Below are 27907 nucleotides of genomic sequence, written 5' to 3'. Positions count from 1 at the left end.
CATAATTGTAAGGACTTTCTCTGTGGCAAGAGAAGAACAAACAGCTAATCCTGTCTCTCTCAGCTTCTCAGATATCCAAGGCTTTGGTGACAATCAGGCACACCCCATTTGAACAGACAGGAAACCCAGGCCTTCCCATTGCCAACGGTGTCTTGGTAATAGAAGATAATCTTTATGACTTTCCATGACCTGCACCTGGTCAGCCCTAGCATAGAGGCTGCTTCCTCACTTCCATGATAAGCTCAAAATTTTGACAAGGACATTATATATTTTTATGAACCAAATAATCACTGGCACCTGCTCTGTGCCAGGCACCTTGTTAAGAAATAACAAATAGCAGTGAAGGAACAGAACTGTTTCCTGCCTTCAGGCAGCTTAGAGTGGAGGTGGAGCGGAGGGGCGGGGCACAAGCATGACATCAGGTCAGGCTGCTAGAGCAAGCAGTGATGATGGACTTCGGCCAAGAGTTTAGGGGACAAAAAAGAAAAATTAGACTGAGGGCAAAGTGGAACATTCAAGAAAGAGAGGAACTGCACGTCTCCCTTCTCTGCAGAGCAGAACAAGGAGCACTTCTGGAGTGACACATTCCCACATGTACTCCTCAAAGCAATCCTAAAAGGTCAGTGCCATTTTCCCCACGTCAGAATTGGTGAACCTGAGACTCAAAGACCCAGGCCACCAGGCACCTGGTACAGGCTCCCAAAAGCAGCCTAGATGCAGCAGGCGTTTGATCCCAGGCCCGTGTGACCACAAAGCCTGTGATCCCTCCTCCAGGCCAGTCCGCAAAATGAGAACAAGCATTTAGAAACCTTTTAACAGAACAGACAGAGTCTGTTGAATTAAATGATTAAAAACTGGCCTTTGTAGTTTATATGTCTTTGTTTTCTACTTTATTTGGGAATCTATTGAATTTTATAAGTGTGTTGGTCCAGGACAGCTTGGATATTTTGAATCATAGTTTGCAGGTCATCTGAGAAGTGCTGTTGTCAAGGAAAGGCCCTGGATTCGAAATCCAGAAAGCTCCACCCTGATCTCTGCTGAGTTGGTGACCCTCTGTGGCATGTTAGCAGGACTGTGAACCTCCCTGGATGAGTTAGGACAGGCTTAAACTATTAGACCTTTATCATAACAAAGGCCTCAGATGAAAAAGTCAAGTCATCATTTTCCAGGGTACAAATGAGGGGTAGTGTTGGAGGGAAGGGAAGGGAGAAGAAGAGAAATAAAATCAAGATTACACTCTGACTCCCTTCTCCTCCTCCTCCTTTTCTCCTTCTCCTTCTTTGATGTAAAGGAAATTGGAAAAGGTAGATCAAAGCAGTTATATTTTCTAACTTTAAAGAAAGTCAAACACTAAAAATAAAGAAGATGAAGACTCAGCTGCCCTTTTGGAGAGCACTAATAATCAAGGGCAGGACCCAACTTCTGCTGTGCCCAGGAGGGTCCACACCTGCCTCTGACATCATGTCCTTAGCTCTGTGGCCCCACCCAGCCCTGCCCTCCACCCAGGCTAAAACAAATAGGTGCCCCATCTGTTTCTCTGCCAAGCACTGTCCCTCAGCTCATGTTTCTTCCACCAAAAACCCTTCTGAGCTCTGCCAGGGTTTGGAATCATCCATTTTCCCACTGAAAAGTGCCAAATCCCTTCATTCCTGATTTCTCCTACCCTTGTTTTGAATCTGGAGGAATTGCATCCTCCAAACTGGGAGCAGCCTACTCAAAACTGGTACCCAGTTTTCTTGACTCTCCAATATAGGTTTCCTTCTACCTATTCCATTATAGCTCTCTTCCCCGGAGTCACCTCTCTTTCCCCCATTAAACATTTGTGTCAAAACCAATTTTGGCAACCAGGGTGTGAGTTCATTTTTCACTCTGAAATTCCTCAGGCAGGTAATTTTATTTCCATTGCCCTGAGGGGAGGAATTCGTGAAGCCTGTGGCATGCAGTTCAAAGAGAGTGGCAGAATGAAAATATGCCCACCCACCTCCCTGCCTCCCTCCCCCAGCCACCCCAACCATTTTTCATCTTGTCTTACAGCTCAAACCAAATATGAGTCTACATGAAAGAAGAAACCTTCGCTGGTGTTTTTTAAGTGCAGCCAAGAGCAAAGGCTGCCCCAGACTCCAAGACCATCGGGAATCCTTGGAGAACCTCTCAGTGGAGTTTGCTTGGAGGTCTGTTTTGAAAAACCAGGCGAGTGGGCTATTTTTGAGGGTTTTTTTTTTTGTCCAGCTACTTGTAAGAACATTTTTCTTCTCTCTCTCTCTCTCTCTCTCTCTCTCTCTCTCTCTCTCTCTCTTTCTGCTTTAAGGCAGAAGGCAAAAGTCTTAGTCCAACTCCAGACAAGAGTTTTTTTCTTCCCTTCAGACAAATATTCCAGGAGCTCCTCTGTCTGAACCTGGATATCCCAAGTTCCTCTTTCATCACATCGGTCAACTATTTGGTACCTGAAAAATTTCTGCTGCGCACTCCTTGGATGGTTCCCTGCGCTGTCTCCAGGATAACTTTGCATTAGGATGGAAGCTTTAATGTCTTACCAACAGAGTATGCCAGAAGCACACGGGTTTCCCAACTGGCTGGCCAAATTCAGCAATCATTATTTTATTTGCTAATTTAAACATTGATTTTACATATACAGAGAACAAAAGAGAGAGAGAGAGAGAGAGAGAGAGAGAGAGAGAGAGAGAGAGAGAGAGAGACTCTAAGCACCCAAAAGCATCAAAGCCCCCACCTCTGTTTTTGATACAGGTTCTTACTGGGTTACCCGGGTTGGTCTCAACTCCTGGGCTCAAGTGATCCTCCTGCCTCAGCCTCCCAAGCAGCTGGCAATACAGCTGTGTATCACCACAAAGTCCATCTTTTTAAAGGGAAAAACAGAAGCAGAAGGAGAAATAGGAGCAGAAGTGGAAAATCTGGTCTTGGAAGAAATAGGGATTAAAAACATGGGTCAGCCAGATTCCGTTTCTACCGCTGCTTAGCTATGAGACTTTGGTCAGCTAATGGCACCCCTCTGGGTCTTAGATTTGGTTAATAACAGTACCAAACTCGTGAGGTGTTCTGAATAAGTAAAATTCCCCATGTAAAACATTTTGTGCTGCCCCAGTGTATCTAAATTTTACTGCAGGCTTAGTATAATTATCAGCAATATGATCACCATTATTTGGAGCCACAGGACATGTACTCCGCAAGAGTGAGAACTTCAAGTGTGTTTTTTCTTCCGCATCTCCAGGGCCTGGAAGAATGTCTGTCTAGGAGGAAGTATTCTTTAAGTATTTGATAAATAAGCAGATAAATAGTAAATGTTAGCAAGGATCTTAAAATGATCTGATCTTAATCAGGTCCTTTTGAACTCTATCAAGATAGTCACTGTTGTAACATTTTAATGCATTTATTTTTGCATTATTTATATTATTTTTCTAATTTCCAAGTTTTCCAAATGGGCATGCATTCAATCATTTCTAGCTTCATAAACATATTTTTATCTGTTTTCCAACTGCACTTAATTCCAAATACTGAGATTTATTATTAATATTAAAATATATTAATTGCACAAATTAATGGGTTTTACTGTGGCATATATGCATATATCTAGCTTTGATCATGTTCCCTTCCCTCTCTTCCCCTCTCTTGCTCCCCACTTTCCCTGCTCCCCTAATAAACTTCCCAGACCCTAAGACAGTCAGTCTCCCCCCCCCCTCCTCTTTATTTTTGTATGAAAGATTTAACTCAGGGATGCTTTACAACTAAGCCACATCCCCAGCTCTTTTTTATTTTTTATTTTAAGACAGGATTTCACTAAGAGGTTGAGGCTGGCCTGTAACTGGCAATTCTCCTGTTTCAGCTTCCAAAATCTCTGGGATTACAGGCAGGCATCAACATATCCTCTTTACTGTCAGATAATCTTTGGCTTTGTTTGTTTGTTTGTTTGTTTGTTTTCAGTCTCCACGTATGAGAGATTATATATGGTAGTCTGGCTTATTTTGCTTAATGTGACTTCCAGTCCCATATCCATTTTTCCTACAAATGGCAGAATTTCATTCTTCTTTATAGCTAAATAATACTACATTGTGTATACATAGCATCCTTTTTTATCTATGTTGACAGACTCCTAGGCTGATTCAGTATCTTGACTGTGGGGTATAGCACTACAACAAACCTGGATATATAGTTATCTCTTTTCTGAGCAAACTTCATTTCCTTAGGATATAAAACCAGGAGTGGTACAGCTGAATCATATGGTGGTTCTGTTTTTAGTTTTCTAAACGGACATACTGTTTTCCATAGTAGCTATACTAATTCAGATTTCTACTCACAGTGTTTAAGTATTCTTGTTTCTCTACAACCTGAACAACATTTTTTAAAAATAGTAATTCTAATTGAGGTAAGAAGGAATCTCAATGTAGTTCTGATTTGCTTTTCCCTGATGGCTAAAGATATTGTACACTTTTTCATATATTTATTGGCTATTTATACTTCCTTTTTTGTGAAGTGTCTCTTCAGATCATTTGCCTTTTGATTGAATTTTTTGTTTTTTGTTAAGTTTTTTGAGTTCTTTATTTATACTGGATATTAATCCTCTGTCAGATAGATAGTTGGCAAGTGTTTTTTTTTTTTTTTTCATTCTATAGACTGTCACTTCACTCTGTTAATTGTTTCTTTTGCTGTGCAGAAGCTTTTTAATTTGATATTATACCATCTGCACTCTTGCTTCTATTTCTGGAGCTATTGAAGTCCTACCCAGAAAATCGTTGCCTGTGCCAATATCTTGAAGTGTTCTCCTATATTCTCCTCTACAATTTAAAATTTTCAGATATGATATTAAGGTTGCTGGTCCATTTTGAGTTGATTTTGTTGTTGTTGTTGTTGTTTACAGATGTAGATATAGGAGTGTAGTTTCAGTTTTTTATGTGTGAATATCTAGTTCCCTAGCACTATTTATTGAAAAGGTGTTCTTTCTTAGCAATGTATGTTTTGGGCACTTTTTTAGATAATCAGTAGTTTGAAGATGTGTGAACTTATTTCTATTCTATTCCATTGCTCTACAGGTCTGCTTTAATGCCAATATCATGCTGTTTTTGATACTATGGCTCTGCAGTATGTTTCCTAATTGGATATCATGATGCCTCACGCATAGCACTTTTTGCTCAGGATTGCTTTGTCTTTTGGAGATCTTCTGTGTTTTCACATGAATTTCAGCATTGTTTTTTCCCTAACTTTGTAAAGAATGTCATTGGCATTTTAATAAGGGCTATAGCAATCTCTAGATCACTTTGGATAGCATAGCCATTAACATTGTAAATTCCCCCAGTCCATGAATGTGAGCAGTCTGTCCACATTCTAGTTCTTTCCTCAATTTCTTCCTTTAATGTTTTATAATTTTCATCGCAGAGACATCCCTTATTAGCTTTATTCCTACGTATCTTAATTTTTCTGTGATTATACGAAATGGGATTGCATTCCTGACTTCTTTCACAGCAATTCACAATTGATGTACAGAAAAGCTGCTTATTTTTGTTTATTGATTTTATATCCTGCTACTGTACTAAATTTTTATCATTTCTAAAAGTCTTTTGTGAGATCTTTAGGATTTTCTATGTATAGAATTATATTATCTGCAAACAGTGGTATTCTGATTTTCTCCTTTCCTATTTCCTATTTCCTATTATTTCTTTCTCTTGCCTAATTCCTCTAACTAGAATTTCTAGCACTATATTGAATAAGAATGGTGAGAGTGGACACATTTGCCTTGTTCCTGATTTTAGAAGAAATGTTTTCAGGTTTTCCCCGTTCAGTATAATGTTGGTTATGGGTTTGTCAGATATCTTTTTATTACATTAAGGTCTGATCCCTCTGTACTTAATTTATTCAGGGCTTTTATCATGAAGTAATATTGAATTTTAGCAAAGATTTTTTTCTGCATCTATTGAGATATCATGTGGTTTTTATCATTGATTCTTTGTATATGCTGTATTATATTTATTGCTTTGCATATGTTGAAACAAACTTGCGTTCCTGGAATGAAACCCACTTGATCATGGTATATGATCTTTTTAGTTCACTATTGAATTCAATTTGGAAGTATTCTGTTAACCATTTTTGTATCTGTGTTTTGCAGGGATGTTGATCTACAGTTTTCTTTTTTTTTTTTCATTGTGTTCTTATTAGGTTTTGATAGCCCTGTAATACTGGCTTTATAGAATGAGTTTGGCAGGGTTCCTTGCCTTTCCAACTTATGAAATAGTTTGAGAAGCATTGTGTTAGTTATTTAAAAATCGGATAAAATTAAACAGTGAATCCATCTGGTTCTGGGTTTTCTTTGTTAAGAGACTTTTCATTATTAAGTGAATTTTATTACTTGTTATTGATTTATTATTGTTTTTAAAATACTTTTGCTTCAATTATGGTAGATCACATGTGTTTTTAAGTTTATCCATTTCTTCTAGATTTTCCAATTTATTGGTAGTAGTTTTTCAAAATATTCCCTAATGATCCCTCAAACTTCAGTAGTATCTGTTGTAACGTCTCTTTTTTCACCACTAATTTTATTAATTTGGTTCTCCTGTCCCCCCCCCACCTCTCTCTCTCTCTCTCTCTCTCTCTCTCTCTCTCTCTCTCTCGTTTAGCTAAAGTTTTGTTAATTTTTTCATCTTTTCAAAGAACCAACTCTTAGTTTCTTTGTTCCTTCATATTATTCTTTTAGACTCTATTTCATATATTTATGCGCTGATTTTTTTTCCTTATACCACATCTTGGTTTTGTTTGTTCTTGTTTTTCTAAGACCTTTAAATGCATCATTTGATTATTTATTTGAATCTATTTTTTGGTATAGGTACCTATTGCTATAAATTTCAGCCTTAGTAACATTTTGCTGTATCCCACAGGTTTCGGTATGTTGCATTTACAATTTTGTTTTATTCAAAGCATTTTTTAATATTCCCTTTTTTATTTTCAATACCCCATTGTTGTTCAATAGTCTATTCTTCAGTCTCCATCTGCTTGTAGAATTTCTGCAGTTTGTCTTGCTATTGATTTCTAATGAATGATTTCTAGTGAATGATTACATTGTGATGAGTTACAAGGAATTATTTCAGTTTTTAAAATTTGTTCCGACTTCCTTTGTGGCCTAATATATGGTCTGTTTTTGAAAAGGTTCCATGTGCAGATGAAAAAATATGTATTCTACAACAGTTTGTAGATATCTATTAAGTCCTTTTGATCTTTACCTCTGATGTTTCTTGGTTGATTTCTTGTCTGGATGATCTATGTATTGGTGAAAATAAGATGTTGAAGTTGCCCACTATTATTGTGTTAGAGCCTCTCAGCCATTATGTCTAGGAGTGTTTGTTTTACGAAATTGGGTGCTCTGATGTTTGGTGCATATCTATTTATAATTATTATATCTTCTGGACATATTATTCCCTTGATTAATGTGTAGGGGCCTTCTTTGTCCTTTATAACTTATTGATCTTAGAGTTTATCATATTTTGTCACATATTAATATAGCTACTCCTGCTTGTTTTCAGATTCCATTTGCTTGAAACCTTTCATTTTCAATCTGTGTATGTCTTTGAAAGTCAGGGGGGTTTCTTGTATGCAGCATACTATTGGGTCTTGTTTTCCAATCTATTGATCCAATCTGTTTTTGTTTGTTTGTTTGTTTGTTTGTTTTGGGTACCAGGGATTGAACTCAGGGGCACTTGGCCACTGAGCTATATCCCCAGCCTTATTTTGTTTTTATTTAGAGACAGGGTCTCACTGAGTTGCTTAGCGCCTCACTGTTGCTGAGGCTGGCTTTGAACTTGCAATTCTCCTGTCTCAGCCTCCAGAACTGCTGGGATTACAGGTATGCATCATTGCGCATGGCTGATCTAGTCTGTCTTTTAATTGTAAAACGAACACCATTTACATCTACATTTACTACAGTTATTTTTAAAGGTTATGTGCTTATTACTGTAATTTTGTTGGTTCTCTTTTTTCTTTCTTTCTTTTTTTTGGTAATAATCATTGTTCCTTTCTTCCTCTCTTATTCATCTTAGAAGTTTAATTGCTTTTCATAATCATAATGCATGATTCTTTCCTGTTTCTTATATTTATGCCTACTCTTCTAGTGGGACTCATTCTTCCACATGCTCTCATGATTGCATTTGTCTTTCTTTCTTTTGTGAGTGTAGGATTCTCTTAATCATCTTCTGGAATACTGACCTAGTGAACATGAATTCCTTTAGCTTATGCTTATGTTGGAACATATTTATTTCTTCTAGTTTTCTGAAGGATAACCTTGTTACATACAGGGATCTTGATTTAAAGCTATTTTCTTTCAGGACTTAAAATACATTATTCCATAGCCTCTTGGCCTTTGAGTTTCTGCTGAGAAATCTGCTATTAGTCTAACGGTTTTACCTTTAAATATGACTTGAAGTTTTTAATATTCTTTCTTTGTTCTGTATTTTTGGCAATTTAACTCTAATATGTTAGGGAGAGAGTCTTTTCTGGTCATATCTACTTGAGGTTCTAAATGCTTTCCATTCCTGGTTGTCCATGTCTTTCCCAAGATTTGGAATTTTTATGCTATTTTTGCACTGAAAAGAGCATGTATCTATTCTCCCTTTAGTATGCCAATTACATGAACATTTGATCTTTTCATGGTGTCCCTGAGATCTTGTATGCTCCCTTCATTCTTTCTTTTCTTTTTTTCTTTATTGCTGTCTGAATGTAATATTTTGGCAGAATAATCTTAAAGCTCCAATATTCTTTTTTTTTCTGTTCTATCTAGGTTGTTACTGATTCTTTCAACTGAGTTTTATCTGGCTTATTGAACTTTTCATTTCCCAGATTTCTGTTTGGTTCTTTTTTCAAAATCTTTCTTTATTGAATTATTCATTTTTATCCTGCATTGCCTTCTTGAATTCATCCAACTGTTTGTGTTCTCTTGTATTTCATTAAACTTTAATAAAAATATTGATTTGAATTCTGTCAGTATTTGGAATCTGCTACTATGGAATTATGAATATTAGAAGGTAACATATTACCTTCCCTTGTGTGTGTGTGTGTGTGTGTGTTTGTGTGTGTTGCTGGGGATTAGAATCTAGGGCCTTGTGGATACAAGGAAGCATTTAACCAACTGAGCTATATCCCCAATCCTTACCTTGCCTTTTAACGGTTTTTATATTTCTAGGTTGAGGTCTGTACATCTGTTGGGACACATATCTTTTCTTCTTCAGAGATTCTTAATGTTAATATAGCCATGTTAACATGCTCTGAACAATTTCTGATGCATAACACAAAGAGATAGACACACAGAAACCTTGTTTTCAATTTTAGTTTAAAGATTATCAATTTACTTGAAATTCTATCAGTCTAGGGGAATCATATTGTTAGACATGAGATGATCTTTCCTGTGTGCCTTTAGATTTATTAACCTATAATATATGTGTTTACCCCATTTTTAATTTGATTGAAAAGCTAAATCCTTCAAAACACTGACTGTAATAAATGATGAAAATTTATACCCTGAACAAGTCTTGTGTCTAAATATATATATTCTGCCTCTTTCCCTGTAACAGATCTTTAAAACTCTTTTCTGAGTGTCTTTTGCTATTCCTACTAAACTCCTTTCTATAATACCTGAGTTTGTGCTGGTACATTGACTCAAAAAGGGTAGTAAACTGATTTGAAAGGAGAGGCTGGCAACACATATAATTACAGGGTTGGAACTTTCATCCCAGTCTCAAACTTTAGGGAGGAGATTGGGGTTGTAGATGAATTTCAATCACCAATGTCCATTGATTTAATCAATTATGCCTATATAAGGTAGACTCAATCAACACTCTGGAACAATAAGGTTTGGGGAGTTTTGGGGCTAGTGAACACATATGTCTGGGAGGGTGATGTGCATTGAGAGAGCATAGAAACTCTGTGCTACCCACCATATGCCTTGCCTGATGCCTCTCTTCCAATTGACTGTTCTCAAGTTGCATACTTTATAATAAAATGGCAATTGTTAAGAATAGCAATTTCCTACATTCTGTGAGTTGTTCTAGTAAATTATCAAGCCCTGAGAACAGAAGCACAAGATCTCCTGAATTTGTAGTCAAGTTGGTCAGAAGTGCAGATAGCCCAGGACTCTGGACTTGTAAGTAGCTTCTATAATGAGGACGGTCTTTTGGAACTAATCCCTTAAACATGTGGAGTCTCATGCTAACTTTGGGTAGTTAGTGTCAGAATATGATTGAATTGTTGACATTGGAAAATCAGTATTGGGAAATATCTCCCCCATAAAAAGGGAGAGAGAAGGCTCAAAGGGAAAATGTACTTGTCTTGGTCTGTTTTTATGCTGCTCCCACTGAATAACAGAGATTGGGTAAACTATAGAGAACATAGGTTTATTTCATTCATGGTATAGGACCTTGAAAGTCCAATAGTGTGGTGCTAGCATCTGCTTAGCATCTGGTGAGGGCATTCTTGTTGCATTATTACATGGCAGAGGGCGTCACATGGTAAGTCAAGGTAAGTGTTACAGGGAGGGCTTGCTTTTATAACAAAGTCACTCTCTCAATAACCTATTCACTCATTAATCCATTAATCATCCACTCATGAATTAATCCATTCATGAAGGAAAGTCCTCATGACCCAATCACCTCCCCAAACTCACCTCCATATACTACTAACATAACAAAACACCTAATATATATATATATATATATATATATATATATATATATATATATATTTTTTTTTTTTTTTTTTTTTTTTTTTTTTTTTAAAGAGGACTGTTGAGGTCAGAATTTCAGAGGCTGAAAGTACAATTGAGGTGACTCCATTTGCTGAGCTTCTGGTGAGGTCCTCATTGTCTGCATCACAGCATTATGGAAGCAACATGTTGAAGAGGGAGATCACATTATAAGACAAGAAGCCAGAGAGATTCAGGGTCCAGACCCACTCTTTTTCCAACAACCCACTCTCTTGAGAAATAAGTGGGTCCCAAGATAAATCCACTAAGCCTTTCTAAAGAATTCAGTGACCTGATTACTTCCCACTAGGCTCCATCTCTTAAGATTCCACCACTTCTTACTACTACATTGGGGACCAACTTCCAGCCTGTGAACCATCATGGTGCAGACTCAGACTTTATCCAAACCATAGGAGGGATTAAGTTTCCAACATGGGAAATTTGAAAGGCACTAGCTGGCTGAGGAAAAGAGTTTTTAGTAGTCTAGGTGAGCATTTGTCTGCTTTGTGGAGTCATCCTCTCGCTTCAACATCTCTTCCACAGTCCTGAACTTGGGAAAGCTAATAGAAAGTCTATTTTGCCTTCAGCCCAAGCCCTATCACCCAACAAAATGCTACCAGCTATGCATATAGGATGTCTCTTCTCATCCATGTATTTCTTGTGTCTATTTCTCAATTGGTTCAGAGTCTGTAGGAAGGGTAGGAATAACTAATTGTCATTCTTAAACCCTTATCTATGGACTCTATTCAGCTATGATTCCAAAGCTTCTTTTCCTTCTATTATTCCATATAGTCTCACAAATATGAGGCAAAAAATCTTAAGGAGAAAAGTATGGATATACAGGCAAATTGTTTGTTTCTATTTGTGGAACAGAACATTAACAATATTTGTGAGAAAAAATGCTGCCCTGATCCTACTCAAGCTATCTCACATGACTTAGAAATGTTGTAATATTTCCTGGAAACACTTTTGGTTGCAAAATAACTCAACAAGAGTAGCCAGCATATGTTTCCATTTGTTGTTTTATATATTTTATATCTGCTCGGATTATGGAAGCAGCTCTTTTTTAAGCCAGGAAGTGTGTATAAAAATGTGTGTTGAACAATAATTTTTCTTAAGGTTTATTTCATTTAAAAATAAAATAAAATAAAACCCACCATGGATCAAATGAAATGACCCGATTAAAGACAACCTCTCTCTTCCTGCAGGTCTTTTCATAGCTGTGGGACTAAAATTTCCAAGGTATTATTTTTGACTGTTTTCATAAGTCGTCAACATATTGAAAACAGCTGTTAGATAGGTACAAGGAAGTAGAGGGAAAATGCCAAGGGTATCCTTTATTTCTTCTACATTAGTCTACCTATTGACCCGTGGGGTCATCTCTAAGTCTTAGTGATTTGGGAAAGATGCATCTTGGTTGAAATACATTGTTTGTACATGGTCATTATCCCTGCCCCATTGGATCTCTGAAATTTGAATCTTCAACCCAAATGTATTGAATGAGAGCTTCAAGATGCTCCCACCAAGACCACCAGTGAAATAAAGACCAGAAACAGCCAATCACTACCTTCATGCCCTATGTGCCTTGTCTAGTCACCAGGTTAACCATGCCAGTTTACAAATAAGGCTAAAATTCAGAGATAGAAAGATACAGGATCTTCCTTTGGGAGGCCTGGAACCCAGTAGGTAACTGGAAAGGGGCTGAAGCCTAGGTTTGGCTGGCTCTACAGTGAGCATATTAGCCCCAACATGCTTTGAGAGAATACCCTTGGCCAGGAGCCATATGGAGACGTACAGGTGCGGAACAGAAAACCTGCGGTGCAGACTTAGTGTGTGTTCAGCAAATGTACAGGGCATAGAATGTCGTGTTTTATTTTAAAGTGAAACCATCTGAAGCAGCCTCGTTTCCTCCTGTAAAGCAAGTTTTAGGGGAAGAAAGAGATCTGAGAGGCTGCTGAAGCATTAATATGGTTACTAGTTTCCCATACTATCAACTGCCAGTTGAAAAGAGAGACAAAGAAACCTCCTTCCTTGGAATTGTGGCCCTTCTTCTAGAAAGCTCTCACTGGGGTCTATAAGAGTAAAGGAGGTGACAGATCAGAAATCTTAATCCTATCTACCTCTCTCCTTGTGGCACAGTGGAGTTGCCATTGAAAACCACCAGAAAGTTCTGGGTTCTAAGACTGTGTTCTCAGACACACCCCCACAGTGGAGTAATTAGACCAAAGCGAATATGTCTCAGGAAGCTCCTGCTCCCAGAGCCCTGTCCAGGCTTGTTTAAAGTCAGCTGCTCTGAGGTCAAAAATAAAATAAGTCATGTAACCAGATTATGAGGAAATTATTCTATTAACAGCGATAATTACCCTCTCTTCTAGTAGCTTCCTGAAATTAAAAAAAAAAAAAGACATCAAAGCAGAAGCTTTCAACTACTTAGCCCTCTGCATGAACCCTTTGGGGATTGTGTATGTTTTTAAGGCATCAGAGAAAGAGAATTCGGATAGGAGAAGGAGAAAGGAGGAGGGTACAGGAGTATTTTGAACTTCACTGTAAATACACTGAGAATTACATCAATACCTATTTTCATTAAAACAAAAAACTTCAGAGAGTATCTGTAAATGCTGAGTTCTCACCAGGGCCACGGTGAGTACAGACCAGGATAAGATGGGTCCCCACCCTCCAGAAGCTCCAGTCTGGAGCAAGAAGCAGAAGTTCAAGGAGGAAACTCTACTATGACGTGGTAAGTGCTATGACTAAAGGAAGTATGAGCACTTCAGTAGCACAGAGGCCAAGGCTTGCTCCACCTGGTAGGGTGCGAGGGCCAGAGACTTCCTGGAGGAAGAGATGCCTAAGCCAACGTTGAAGGTTGTGTAGGAGAAAGATGCAAAAGAGTAAGTGAGCAGGCTTCTGAGCACTGAGGGCCCAGTGCTTTGTCACATCTCAGTTACTAGGAATGAAGCTGAAGGTGCAGGCAGAAAATAGGCAACCAAAGTACAGAAATCCAGGGAGAATATTAAGCAAGGAAAGGATTGTTTTAGAAAGGAGGGCAACTGCAGGAAACCAAGCCAGAAAGGAGCAGCTCTGAATCTCTAAACAAGATGGCGTCAGCTTTAGAAGTCTTCAAGAATTCAAAGCTAGACGGGCGTGGTGGCACATGCCTGTAATCCCAGGGGCTCAGGAGGCTGAGATATGAGGATAGAGAGTTCAAAGGCAGCCTCAGCAACGGCGAGGCACTAAGCAATTCAGTGAGACCCTGTCTCTAAATAAAATACAAAATAGGGCTGGAAATGTGGCTCAGTGACTGAGTGTCCCTGGGTTCAATCCCTTGTACCAAAAATTAAACACACACACACACACACACACACACACAACACAACACATACACTCACACACACACACAAAGAAATAAAGAAAAAAGAATTAAAAGCTTATAAAATTTAGTAAGTGGAATGAATATGGGCAGTGATGATATTCAAAAGGTCTAACATCCAGAACATCACAGGCACTGACAAAGCAGACTAGCTGATAGCCATGGTGGGCACAGGTTTGTGAATACCCTTCCATCCTGATTGGCCTGCTGAGGAGTTCTCCGCTGGTCCGAAGGCATAAAGGTAAAGCACACACCCCCACTCCCATGTGAATCGCATTAGCCAATAAGGTGGAAGTTATGATCAGCCATTTCTGAGCCTGGTATCTTCCCTTTGGCTCACTTGCACCTCTGTCATTGTCATAAGACCGTGCTCAGGATAGTTTGCTAAAGAATAAGACCCACAGAGCAAGGCAAAGTCACCCCAGTGACCCCAGCTGAGGCCATGCTAGACCAGCTGATAGCCATCCAACCACATGCAAGTGAGCCAGACAAGAGCCACACAGCCTCTCAGCTGATCCCCGCTAACTCCTGACAGTAACAAATGTCACTGTGTGCACTCAAGCTGTGTGGTGGTTTGTTGTACATCATTGTTAAAGTGACAGAATGGGTATACCCCAGCACTTATACATACCTGGTTAACGAAATAGTCCGCATTCTTTTTTTTTTCATTTATAGCATGTTTATTTCATAAACTGATATAAGATTCAATGAAAGACTTCAGCATTATTAATGCACATTTTATCAAAATTCAATTAAGTCACAATGTGAGATACAGTATTAAAATCTTATATAGCTAAAGGTTTTTTAACAATGAATTATAGGCACCCTAAGCAAGTATGTAGTTCCTAGTCCACATTCTTGATAAAAAGGTATCAAAAATATTTCACAGGGAAAAATCAACATAAATCTGCAGGTGTCTTATAGGCTGAAATCTAAAAATACCCACTGTCACTGGATGAAGACAAAAACCTCTGGAAAATGTATATGTGTCTGCACAAGTAGGGAAAGTGTACAAATAGGAGAATTAACTAGAACATCTCTGCCTTCCATTGCCTGAGCACCCAGATCCCACATTAGCTATTGCTTGATGATTAATCCAGTGCATTCAGGTCAGAAAATAATGTGCTTTTCTTCTTGCTGTACATTTGGAGCCAACTAACATAGACAGGGGAACCAGACAAAAACTATCAGTTTTTATGCTGATAAAAGGTAGAGTGGGAGCATGAGTTTCAGTAAGGCCCAAAGGAGTGGTCAACAACATTTCAGGGCTAGGGATGTAGCTCAGTGGTAGAGGCTTCAATCCCCACCACCTGGAATTAAATTCACCCACCCGGCTGCTAGGCATGACTGAAAGAGACCAGGACACCCTTCCTGGAGGTAGGAAGCCTACCTCCCACAATCACCATCTGGAGTAGAGTGTCTTTTCCCAGGAAAGAGATTGAGGAGCTGACATAGGATCCAAGACAAGTAGTCTTGCTGGAGATCCTCCGTGGAAAGTTGGGGAGCAAGGACAATGTTCCGGCTGATGGTAGTCTCTTGCCTCAGGCTGTCATGGACATTCCAGTCTTATTGCTGGGTTTTCCCAGCCATGGCATTTCCCCTCTTCCCAGCAACCATGGCATCCCAGCGGAAAAACAGTCACTCCCAATCCTGCTGTCCACGCTCTTCTTTGGTGACCCAGCTATAGCTGCACATGTATGCACACACATACACATTCGCACACACATTCACTTGCTCACACATATACAAACATTCACATGTATATACACACAGACACACAAAGACATCCCATGCAACAAGTAGAATGCCTTCATTCTTGACAACCCCCTAGCCCAAGTTCTGGAAAGAGAGGTGCCCTGGGTGGGGCATATGGTAACTATGCTGAGAGAGCTATACTTTAGATTTTTCACCCTTACCTAAGTGTGTGAGTCAATCCTGCTTTTCCTCCTGGCCATTTGTCTTCAGAAAAATTACTCCATCTGAATCTCTGTTGCCGCAGTCTGGCTGGGCACAATCAGAAGCCACTTGTCAAAAGAAACTAACTTTATTTTTAGAACCAAACACGCCAAACAAAACAGCCTCTCAGGAAAAATCCTCAGAGCCTCAACTGCCACCACCGGCTTTCCACCAGCCTGTCTCTCCCCCCCCACAAGCTTCTTTCCACCTCCCCCAATCCTCCTGCTCTTGAGGCCGATTGGCTGGGTCACATGGGCGGAGCCAAAAAAGTCCCCCAATGAGCAGCTCCGTGGTCTGAAAGGGCAGGGAAACAGTCCAATGAGCATCACCGCAGAGGAGCCAATCAGCTAGATGTTGCTGGGGCCGAGGAGCCAATCAGCTAGATGTTGCTGGGGCCGCTGTGAGCCAATCATCAGCCGGCAGCTGGAAGTTTGCTGGGGCCCCTTCGGCTGTGGCTCTCAACATCTCCCCCTCTCTGTTTAAACAACAAGCATGTGGCTTAGGGACCGTGCCTGTTAGGCAGTCCAATTCAACATATGGTCCTTACCCGTCATCGGATGAACTGACCTCTAGGCGTCAGCCTCCTGTCTTAGGTTGGTACCACTGCAATTGGATCATACCCGTCACTGACTACCGGTCCAGCATACAGCTATACTTGTGGATAGGCCTTTGTACCAGTGGGGGGGTGAGGTTCTTTGCCTCACCTCTGTTGGCCCCCAAATTTTAGACCATCACTAGTAGAGGAGGATGCAAAATGCCATGACATTAAGCCAATTGAGGGCTCCTTTGAAAAATTGTACCACCGGTGACATCATCAGCAAAAATACCCCAACACTACCACAAGTCGCTGCACCAACAGATAGTTCACAATGCATACAGGTGAGCTCACAATGTGTCCAGGCAAGTTCTGCAAGCAGTTCAGTGATGGCTATTGTAGAAGCTGTACATTGGTTTTATCTTTGACTTCAACAGCCCTGGGATGAAGATAGGAATTCTGGCAATAATGGCTAAAGAAAAAATTATGTAACATTACAGAAGGCACTAAAAGAAAACAATTTTCTTAACAATTTACATTGTCTTCACCGGCACTGGGATGAAGATAGGAATTCTGGCAATAATGGCTAAAGAAAAAATTATGTAACATTACAGAAGGCACTAAAAGAAAACAATTTTCTTAACAATTTACATTATCTTTAAGAGAATTATTAAATATAATGAAAAGGAAAGGTGAAAGTAAACAAACAGATCTGTTAACCTTCTTTTTTGTTTACATATTAAAACAATCCTCAACAGTTGTTTACCCAATTTAAATTAAACCATATAAATCACGTGAAAAAAAATATTTGGATCCATTTTATCATGAGCGCTCATCATATATATGATATATGGACATACGTACATTCAAACATATAACACAAAACACAAGTGTGCACACATAATATAATACATACAACACATAACATTATAGTAAAGGCCTTATAACTTTTTACAGGTGAAATCTCCATTGCAATGTTTAAAAACTCTATAGTCAAAAAATAGAACTGATCAGCAAAACATTAACCTAGGTCTGTATGAGCTCAAAAAACAAAATAGAACTTCATGATATGGCAAAGGGCAATAATAAAATAGATATTGAAAAAAGCATCCTGGTTCTGTTGCAGATGTAAGAATAGCCAAACTGGAGTTTTGGATATCAGTTGTTATGGATTTGAGCCAAATCATCTTCTTTTTGGTCTGTAGAAATCGCTTTAGTTAATCTTTCTGGAATCCAAATCGGCTGCTGTTCTCCCTGTGGAAACACATAAACAGACCCCCGACTCCAGACAATCACCGGGTCAGGACCTTGGTTAATCTCTCTGGAATCCAAATCGGCTGCTGTTCTCCCTGTGGAAACACACAAACAGATCCCCGACTCCAGACAATTACTGGGTCAGGACCTTTCCATTGTCCTGTTAGAATATCCTTCCAAAGTACCTTGGGCTTATGCACATTTTTTGGACACATATGCCTTTCCGCAGCACTAAGTCCTGATGAATCCAAATTTAAAAAGTTTAGAGTAAAAAGGGTTATTTTAAGTTTATCTTTGGGGAATATATACCCCTTCCCAATTCCTTCTTTTTGCTTTAATAAGTACATTTTAATAGTTTGATGAGCTCTTTCAACTATGCTTTGTCCCTGTGGATTGTATGGGATTCCTGTTATATGAGTAATGCCAAATGTTGAGCAAAATTGTTTAAAAGAGGTAGAAGTATAACGAGGGGCATTATCTGTTTTTAACTGTTTTGGAACACCCACAGTGGCAAAATTTTGTAAGCAGTGAGCTATAACATCTTTAGTTTTTTCTCCGGCATGAAGGGAGCCCATCAAAAATCCAGAAGAAGTATCAACTGTAACATGCAAATATTTTAATTTTCCAAATTCTGGCAAGTGTGTGACGTCCATCTGCCAAATATGGTTAGGTATCAATCCTCTAGGATTGACTCCAAGATTAACTTGTGGTAAAAAGGTCACACAATTTTGACATTGTTTTATTATTTGTCTAGCTTGTTCCTTAGTTATTTTAAAACGCTTTTGTAAAGTATTAGCATTGACATGGAACTTTTTATGAAAATTTATAGCTTCTTCTAGTGTAGAGAAAATATGTATGTCATGTGTAGTTTTATCTGCTAAATCATTGCCCAAACTAAGGGCTCCAGGCAATCCTGTATGTGCCCTGATATGTCCTATAAAGAATGGATCTTTTCTGTCCCAGATTAGACTTTGTATAGTGGAAAGCAAAGAGAAAACAGTAGAAGAAGGGGAAATCCTACCAGCATCTTCAAGAGATACTATAGCATTAACTACATACTGACTATCAGAAAATAAATTAAATACAGAATCTTTAAACATCACAAAAGCTTGTAAAACTGCATTAAGCTCTACCTTTTGAGCTGATTGTTTGGGTACTAAAAATGTAAAAGTTTGATCAGGGGTAACTACTGCTGCTGTACCATTATTTGACCCATCAGTGAATATATTTGGAGCATTCATGAGAGGTGTTTTTCTTGTCATTTTTGGAAAAACTACAGGATGCGAAGACCAAAAAGACAATAAAGGATTAGATGGTAAGTGGTTATCAAATGAAACATTAGATTTGCACATGATTATTGCCCAAGTATTTAACTCATTAGCTAACTCATCAATTTGATTCATATTATATGGAGTAATAATTTTATTGGGAGAAATTCCAAACACTCCCTTTGCTGCTTTTATTCCTTTGAGTATTAATTGTCCTACAGCCTCAGGATACCTAGTAAGAATAGTGTTAGGAGAATAAGATAAATGTATCCATAATAATGGACCTTCTTGCCAAAATACTCCTGTAGGAATATTTTTTGTTGGTAGTACAATAAATAATAAAGGCAAACTTATATCAATTCTATCCAAATGCATATTTTCCATATATGTTTCAATGATTTTTAATGCCTTTCTTGCTTCAGGCGTTAACATTCGGGGTGAATTTGGATCTGATGGACCTTTTAGGATATCAAATAAAGGTCCCAACTCTCCTGTTGGTATACCTAAATAAGGCCTTATCCAATTTATGTCTCCTAATAACTTTTGAAAGTCATTAAGTGATTTGAGTTGATCTACTCGTATTTGAATTTTTGGTGGACGGACCATGGTTGAGGATAATAGAACTCCTAAATAATTAATTGGAAAATTTAATTGTACTTTATGTATTGCTATCTCTAGATTATAATTTTTTAATAAGTTTGTAAGTGTGGCATAACATTCTAGCAATGTGTTTTTATCTTTGTGTGCTAATAATACATCATCCATATAGTGAAATATTTGTAGTTCAGGATTTTGATTTCTAAGTGGCTGGATTGCTTTGTTAACATAAATTTGACACATAGTTGGGCTGTTAGCCATCCCTTGAGGGAGTACTTTCCATTCATATCTCTGATCAGGACCTTCATGATTCAGTGCAGGGATAGTAAATGCAAAACGTGGACTATCCTCAGGATGAATTGGAATTGAAAAAAAACAATCTTTAATATCTATAACTAAAACATACCAGGTTTTTGGCAAAGCAGACAACTGAGGAATCCCTGATTGAGCAGGTCCCATAATAACCATCTCATTATTAATGGCTCTTAAATCTTGCAATAATCTCCATTTACCAGATTTCTTTTTGATGACAAAAATGGGAGTATTATGGGGAGATACAGAAGGTTGTATATGTCCTTCCGCTAATTGTTGTTTGACCAGGTCATGGGCTGCTTGTATCTTTTCTTTAGTCAGGGGCCACTGAGGAACCCATACTGGTCTTTCTGATTTCCAAGTAATTTTTATTGTCTCAGTGGCCCTTTCTGAAAATCCAACCCATGTCTGTCTGTTCCTTGATCTATTTGTATTGGTGCTGCTATACCTTGTTCTTGTTTTTCTAATCTTTTTCCTTTCCTAAAACCTTGTCTAGTCATAATAGTGGGTGCATTTTGGTTGATGTTATTTGTTAATGTCAAACCTAATTGATCTAGGACATCTCGTCCCCATAAATTTACGGGAAGATGATCCAATACATATGGCTGTATAGTTCCTTCACATCCTTCAGGATCCTTCCAATCTAATACCATTGCACTTCTATGGGGATTAGTCGCCACTCCTAGGCCTCGAAGCGTTTGAGTGGCTTGTTGTAATGGCCAATGTTTTGGCCATTCTTGACGAGAGATGATGCTAAGGTCTGCACCTGTATCCAGTAGCCCATTAAATTCATGTCCTTGAATATTTAGTTTTAGCATGGGGCGAGAATCTAAATTTAAAGAAAGCATAGCCCAATCTACACCTGTGGAACCTAATCCCTTGGAACCTCTTTCTACAGTACGACTGGAAAATTTATCATGTAGGCTGGGTATTATTAGTAACTGTGCTATTCTATCTCCTGGTGAAATTACTGATATACCCTTTGGAGAACTGGCTATAATTTTTATTTCACCTTCATAATCGGGATCAATTACCCCAGGACTTATCATAAGTCCTTTTAGAGTAGAAGAGCTGCGTCCCAATAATAAGCCTACTGTTCCTTTGGGAAGAGGTCCTTTCACCCCTGTGGGAATGATTTGAACTCCCATCTCTGGAGTTAGTACTGCTCTGGCGGAGGCGCAGATGTCCAACCCTGCGCTCCCTCTGGTTTGTCTGATGAGGGATCTGATGGACAATGTGTCCTGGGCACTACCCTGATGGGGTTGCTGGGTTCCTCCAGTGCTCCGTATATTTGTGGTTTTGGGCCCCGGAGCATTGGGCCCCCTTGTCCATTTTTTGGCAATGGAGCCTGATGCCTTTCTCCACGATATCGTGGATAAACACCTGGTCCTTGTTCATTTTTTGATAATGGAGTACCCTCTATGGTGGTTTGAGAACGGCATTCATTAGCCCAATGTCTCCCTCTACGGCATCGTGGGCAAATACCTGGTATTCTACTCCTTGGATACCTAGTTTTGTTAAACCCTCCTCCAATGGGGCAATTCCTTTTAAAATGTCCTGTTTGTTCACAATTGTAGCATGTTCTTGGCCTGGCATCTAAAGCCTGTTTTACTGCAGCTGCCACAATTTGCCCTTGTTCATTAATGTCTCTGGCATCTAAAGCCTGTTTTACTGCAGCTGCCACGACTTGCTCTTGTTCATTAATGTCTCTACATAATTTAATATATGTGTTTAAATCTTCATGTTTCCATGGTCTAATGATATCTCTGCACCAACGATTCGCTTGCTCATAAGCCAGGTGTTTTAGTAATGGCATTGCTTGTTCTGTATTCCCAAAAACTCTGGTAGCTGTTTGAATAAGCCTATCTACAAATTCAGCATAAGGTTCATTAGCTCCTTGTATTACCTTAGATAATTGACCTTGTAAACCTCCATGTCCTTGTAAAGTCTTCCATGCCTTAATTGCATCTGCAGCAATTTGTGCGTATACGCCAGGATCATATGCAATTTGTTGCTGCTGATCCTCATAAGGTCCCTTTCCTAACAACATATCTAGATTTCTCTGAGGATAACCAGCTGCTGCATTTCGCCTAGCCGTCTCCTTGCAAAATTCCTCATTGGCAACCTTCCATAACAGGTATTGTCCTCCATTTAGCACAGCTTTACACATATTAGCCCAATCTGCTGGCGTCATGTTCAAGTTGTTAATGGATTCTACCATGCTTACAGTGAAGGGTGCTTGAGGACCATAGGTTGTTACAGCCTCTTTTAGCTGCTTCACTGTTTTGAAATTTAAAACTTGGTAAAATCGCTGCCCTCCTGCCTCAAATACAGGGCATGTTAATATTTGAGATCTTGTCTCAGGATCCCAACTATCAACTGCGGGGGTTGGGGACCTCCCAGCATATGGAGGTGGCCTTGTTAGTTGGACACTTACGTCCTCTGGTGATAGAAAGGTGTTAGTAGCAGTCTCCTGTTGTAACTTTCCCCCTGATGGCTTTTTCTGTTTTACACTTTCTTTCTCTGTCTGACTAGCTTGAGAGGCCTTCTCTTTTACTTGAATCTTTTCCTCTGTCTGACTAACTTGAGAGACCTTCTCTTTTACTTGAATCAATATGTCTTCTCCTTCCTCTACCATTGTCTGAACTGAAGGCTTTGGACTAAGCAAACAAGATATGAACGTCCACAATGGCAATGTGCCAACTGGCAGAGTCCCTGGGCTTTTCTTTTCTATTCTTTTTAAATCTTCACCATGATGGTTCCATTGTGATATATTTAACAACTCCTCCTTAAAAAGCCATGGGCTACATTTTTGTATTGTATCAACGTATGCCCTGACTGCTATTGATTTTACTGGGATGCCTCCTTCCTCTAACAATTTACTTAACACTCTTTCAGTTTGTTTTTTACTAATTTCTGATCCTGTATTTCTACTATAATACAACCCAACAAGATGACGCCTAACAAAACTGAAACAGAGTGAAACAAAATTGAAACAACACAAAATCATTATAACAGCCTCCTGAAATGTCCATCCGTCCTTTCTCCCTATCTGTTCCTCAGATGTGAGCGGTTTTTCTTCCATCTTACACATCTCCAGGGACAGGCAACTTAAAACAAAAGTGAAACAAAATAACAAAAGAAGAATCTTAAAATGGCTACCCATCCTCTCGCCCTGCCCTCAGGGGCGAGCAGTTCACTTACCCTCAGTCGCTCCCCGTGCGAGCCACCAAATGCCGCAGTCTGGCTGGGCACAATCAGAAGCCACTTGTCAAAAGAAACTAACTTTATTTTTAGAACCAAACACGCCAAACAAAACAGCCTCTCAGGAAAAATCCTCAGAGCCTCAACTGCCACCACCGGCTTTCCACCAGCCTGTCTCTCCCCCCCACAAGCTTCTTTCCACCTCCCCCAATCCTCCTGCTCTTGAGGCCGATTGGCTGGGTCACGTGGGCGGAGCCAAAAAAGTCCCCCAATGAGCAGCTCCGTGGTCTGAAAGGGCAGGGAAACAGTCCAATGAGCATCACCGCAGAGGAGCCAATCAGCTAGATGTTGCTGGGGCCGAGGAGCCAATCAGCTAGATGTTGCTGGGGCCGCTGTGAGCCAATCATCAGCCGGCAGCTGGAAGTTTGCTGGGGCCCCTTCGGCTGTGGCTCTCAACACTCTGTTGCCTCATATATGACAGAGGTAATAATGGGACCCATAGGTATGCATAGGGAAGCTTGAATGAAATTATTCCTGTGACAGCCCAAGGCAGTTAGGATCAGAGTCTTATTGAACCCAGTTGTGTGATGCATCACAATATATGCATGTTAAGTAACTGCACCTTATTTGGGGGTCAGTGGGGCCTCTGGAAGCTTCGATCTATTCCTTTGTCAGGCTTTCGTGACGCAGCTTGACCTGCCCCCTGACTTGCCCTTCCACCTCCATCTCTGGCCACCCACCAGCTATTCAATGCTATAGTTGTGCTGAACACATTCAGATCTCACAAGTCTCTATCCTTCCAGCTGGTGTTTCCTTAGCTTGGAACACTCTCCTTGCCCACTCCCCTTGAACACGCCTTAGCCTGGTTAACTGCTGTCATGGACCAGCTCTGAGCTAAAAAGGATCATTTCATTCAATCATTTGTTCAAAGAAGTATTTGTTCAGTGTCCACCTGATATCTGTACTGGTTTACTTGGGCTGACATAACAAGGTACCAAAGATTGGGTAGCTCACATAACATGTGTTGTCTCACAGTCTGGAGCCAGCAGCCCAAGGTCAAAGTGTCAGCATGCCAGTGGCTTCTGAGTCAATCCCTTGGACTTGCAGGTGGCTGTTTTCTCCTCTTGACTTCACATGCTCTTCCTTTTGTGTATGTCTGTCTCCTCATCTCCTTGAAAGGGCACTGCACATATTGGATTAGGATTGACTCTCATGACTTAACTTTAATTACTCTTTAATTAAATAAAGTCATGTGTTGTTATGGTTTACATGTGATGTCCCCCAAAAGATCACAGGTGAGACAATGCAAGAAGGTTTGGAGGAGGAATGATTGGGTTGTGGGAGTCTTAATCCAATCAGTTAATTAATCCCCTGATAGGGATTAACTGAGAGGTAACTGAAGTAGTAGGGTGTGGTTGGAGGACGTGGGATTGGGGTCATGGCTTTGGGGTATATATTTGTATCTGGCAAGTAGAGACCTCTCTCTGCTTCCTGATCACCATGTGAGCTGGTTCCCTCTGCCATACTCTTCTGCCATGATGTCCTGCCTCACCATGTCCCCAAGGGATGGAGCCAGCCACTTATGGACTGAGACCTGTGAAACTGTAAGCCCCTAAATGAACCTTTCCTCTTCTACAGTTGTTCTGGTCAGGTCTATCAGTCACAGCAGATTAAAAAAAAAAAACATGCTGACTAAAACATATATCAAGTTATTCAGTTTAGGACTTCAACATGTGAACTTTGCAATCTAGCAACAATGCCAGAATAAAGAGTATTTCCTCCTTCCCAAGTCTGGATGAGAATATACTTCTAAGTACAGTATTCTTAGATATTTCCTACCATATCAGGATATTTCACTATGATTTTCTCCCACAGCACAGTGAATGGTATCTCCAGTCAGATTCCAGCCCAGGAAAGAAAGGCATTGCCCTGGTCTTGGTCACTTACCTTATGCTCTTCAAAAATAATGGCACATGATCTATAGTAGGTGACAGTGGGCATGTCTTGAATGAATTCATGTCTTTGCTAACTCTCTGCGTGTCAAACCATATCCTTGATAGAAAACATGGACCTAGAAGAATGTGTGTAATAATAGTCCCCTGCATTTAAAGAGTAATTTACAATTTAAAGGCCTTTAACATATTTTATTTCCCCTCCTAAGCAGACCTCTGGCACAGGTGCCATTGTCTTCATTGGTAGAAGAAACTTTTGAAGCCCAGAGAAATTAAGAATCTTGGCCAAGTTCCCTCAGTAGGCAAGTAACCCTGATGGACCCAAGCCACCTAAGTGAATAATGACAGTTTTTGAAATTATAGTGAACTTAAATTAAGTTTGTAGGAAAATGTCTTGTTTCCCTTGAGAAACTTGAAGCTAGTGACTAGAGAAATTAAAGCGTCACTAGAACCAAGAAAACACATCTTGACTGTCCTTCCATTGTGGCTTCTATCACTCAACCTTCCCAGGGTGATAAGGACTGTATGCAACGTCATATTTGCATGCTGGTCTCATCTTTTAAAGGCTGAAGTTCTAAAGAATAATCTAATCTTAAAATAAGCAACTTAAGAGCGTTGCCCTTTCAAGTTTTACATCTATTGAAGAAGAAGAAGAAGAAAAAATAGCCCAATGCTTGTTGCTCTTGGAATCCAGTCCTTATTACTCACGATTTTTTCTTCCAAAAGAAAATCATTGCACATTTTGGTAATGCCTCTTGGCAGCACTTGTTGAGAGCAGTCAACAAGCACCTCCAGATTCAGCATGACCTGGCTATAGAAGGAGGAGCAGGGCATGGGAAACTATGTGAAAGTTTTCAAACAAGAGTTACCAGACGGGCCCAAAGCAAAGTACACCACGATCCCTGCATGAAGGAGGCAGAAAGTCACATAAAAAGCTTTGGCCCATTTAGACCTGCCTTCAGATCTGGCTCCACCACATTGGCTGTGTGATTTGAAGCAGGTAGCTGATCCTCCCTGAATTTCAGTCTCATTATCTGTAAAATGGAAATTATGTTAAGACATACTTTGAAAGATGGTGAGCAATTAAATGAATAAATGCATTTAAAAACTCTTATCGCAGTGCCTGGTACATTAAACACTAATTTTTATTGACAGCTTACCCAGACCATACCAGCCTAGGGGATAGTCAAGAAAAGGGACCCCAGAAATGACTCAAGCCCCAGAGTAGATGTCCCACCTCAGTCCTGCCTTACTGATCAGAGTCCTTCTGTTGGTGCTCTCCTGGTCCAAAAGAATCCAACTGCCCTCCTCTTCACCTGGTCTTGCCACCTGCTCTCAAACCCTCTGCTTTTCCTAAAACTCACCCTGTGCATCTCAAATTTTCATCAGACTTCATTTCTAATACCCCAGACTTCCCCCACCTGCATAACCCTCAGCCCATAACCTTCTACCCCATTCCATGTTCTCATTCCTGGCCAGGCTCTTTGGTTGCAAGGTCATATTTAAGCAACTAAAGCAAAAGCAAAACAAACATACAAAAACCAGAGTGGTAGAGAGGGGCTATGCATGCCTTACACAGAAAGAAAACAAAGTTTGACCTTCAAGAGCACCAACAGGGACCAGTGCAGGTATGGTGCCTCCGCTTCCTCTCCACCCTCCAGTATCTTCTGCTTAGCTATCACACGTAACTATCCTAAAATTCAACCACTCATCACTGTTGGACTGTACCTTTTAAGTGTCTATCAAGGACAATCTTGCTTCCTGACTCACCTATTCACAAACTGTTCTTAAGTCAGGCACTACTGTGGTTTGACCTTGTCCCCCCAGTTCATGTGTAGAAACATAATCCCCAGTGCAGTGATGTTGAAAGTTGGGCCCTTTAAGAGATGACTAGGTCATGAGGGCTCTGCCCTTGTAAATGGATTGTCACTACCTGCAGAGTAGTTTGTTACAAAGCTGAGTTTGTCCCTCTTTTACATCCTCTTGCCCTCTCTCACCCTCTTGCCCTCTGCCAGGGGATGACATCGTATTAAGGCCTTTACCAGATACTGACACCTAATATTGCACTTTCCAGCCTCCAGAACAGTGAGAGTCAAGGTTTTTTTTCTTATAAATTACCTAGTCTGTGATGTTTTGTTACAGCAACACAAAGCACACTAAGACAGATGCCCACCCAAAATGGTTTGGCCCATGCCGTAGCGTGGCTGGTCATGGCTCCTCCTTCAGCACAAGCTTCATAAGGTTTAATACTCAGAGGACAGGTTATAGGCTGCCATGACATGATCTTCATCTGCATGAAGCCATTCATCTCTCTCTGGTTTTTATTCACAGGACTGGGGAAGTCTATTGGGAAGAGGGGAAATAGAAAGCCCAGGGAAATGGAGGGCTAAGATTGGGCAGGACTGGTAGGGATGTTGGTTAGGGACATCAAGAGGCCTGGGAGTTAGTGGAGAACTAAAAGTCTGGGTTCAGAGCCAAGTGAGGCAGGCTGGGCCAACAGAAGAACTGTAGCAAGCTCTGAAACCAGGAGGGTGAAGCAGCGTGGTACCAGCTATGACTTCAGGTCAAGCAGCGGGTTGAGAATTCAGGTAGGATTGTGCATGTGTGCACTGAATTGTAGGAGGAATTCTGGTAGTTAAGATGGCTATATCATTTTAAGAGGCTATCAGGGGCCAGTGTCCTTACCAGCCTCTCTCTAGCCCTGTTCCTATATCTTACACAACACCTAAGCTCCCT

The sequence above is a fragment of the Marmota flaviventris genome, chromosome 10 (assembly GCF_047511675.1).
Source record: "Marmota flaviventris isolate mMarFla1 chromosome 10, mMarFla1.hap1, whole genome shotgun sequence".
NCBI lineage: Eukaryota > Metazoa > Chordata > Mammalia > Rodentia > Sciuridae > Marmota > Marmota flaviventris.
The sequence above is the reverse complement of the archived record's forward strand: the minus strand, read 5'-3'. Positions refer to the sequence as shown.